This window comes from Brassica oleracea, chromosome C5 (genome assembly GCF_000695525.1).
Source record: "Brassica oleracea var. oleracea cultivar TO1000 chromosome C5, BOL, whole genome shotgun sequence".
NCBI classification, from domain to species: Eukaryota; Viridiplantae; Streptophyta; class Magnoliopsida; order Brassicales; family Brassicaceae; genus Brassica; species Brassica oleracea.
In genome coordinates this window covers 33,981,788-33,983,213 of record NC_027752.1, presented here as the reverse complement: position 1 = coordinate 33,983,213, position 1,426 = coordinate 33,981,788, and positions in this window count along the sequence as shown.

The window sequence follows — 1,426 nt, the reverse complement described above, 5'->3', positions numbered from 1 at the left end:
TTTTGATGCACAAGAATTCCATCTTTCATATACTCAAGTTGCAATCCTAAACAAAACTTTGTTTTTCCAAGATCTTTCATCTCGAATTCTTTCTTGAGATATTCAACAGTTTGGGAAATTTCTCCAGAGGTTCCTAGGATATTTAACTCATCTACATATACTGCAATGATTACAAAGCCCTTATTGAACTTCTTTATGAATATGCATGGGCAGATCTGGTCGTTTTTGTATCCTTCTTTCATGAGATATTCGGACAGTCTATTGTACTACGTTCGACCTGATTGCTTTAATCCATAAAGAGACTTGTTCAATTTGATACAATGTTGTTCTCGAGAACTCTCTTTGTTTTTCAATTCAATACCATCTAGAATTTTCATGTATATCTCATTATCTAGTGGACCATATAAGTAGGCAGTTACAACATCCATTAACCGCATATCAAGACCTTCTCTTACAGCCAGACTTATTAGAAATCTTAAGGTCGTAGCATCCACCACAGGGGAATAAGTTTCCTCATAATCTATTCCTGGTCTTTGTGAGAATCCTTGTGCAACAAGTCGTGCTTTATATCTCACAACTTCTCCTTTCTCATTTCTTTTTCTCACAAAAACCCATTTGTATCCCACTGGTTTTATGTTGTGAGGTGTCCGGATGATCTGTCCAAACACTCCTCTCTTTTTCAGTGATTCTAACTCCATTAATGGCTTCTTTCCATTTCAACCAATCTGGTCGTTGCATACATTCTAGTATAGATGTGGGTTCTAGATCCTTATTATCCATCAATTCGACTGCTACATTATAAGCAAATATATCACTCATGTCGACATGTTTTCTGTTCCATTTCCTTCCAGACATGACATAATTTATTGAGATCTCATTATTGTCAGGAACTTCATTACCTTGATTCTTAGCGTCCCAAGTATCTTTTGGTGGTACATGAGTTTCCTTTTCCATGTCTAGAGTTTCCACTTTGTCGGATTTCTTTCCACTCTTTCTTTTCCGAACTTCTTTGTCTTTGGAACTTACTGGTCTACCACGTTTCAATTGTGGTTTAGACGTAGTAGCGGCCTAATTATGTCCATCACGGACATCAAGTCTTATTGGTGCATTTGCAGCTGGTATGTATGACTTGGTTACTCTATTTGGGTCAGCAAAGGAATCTGGCAATCTGTTAGCTAGCTCTTGAAGATGTATAATCTTCTGGACTTCTAGATCACAATCTCTAGTCCGAGGATCATGCCATGTTAAGGATGTTTAATTCCATTTTATATCATGTACCAGCTTACCATAATCTCCCCCTAATGCTGGATACTGGGATTCATCAAAATGACAATCCGCGAACCTGGCCTTAAACAAATCACCTGTTGTTGGCTCTAGGTACTTAATAATAGAAGGGGAATCGTATCCAACATATACTCCCATCCTC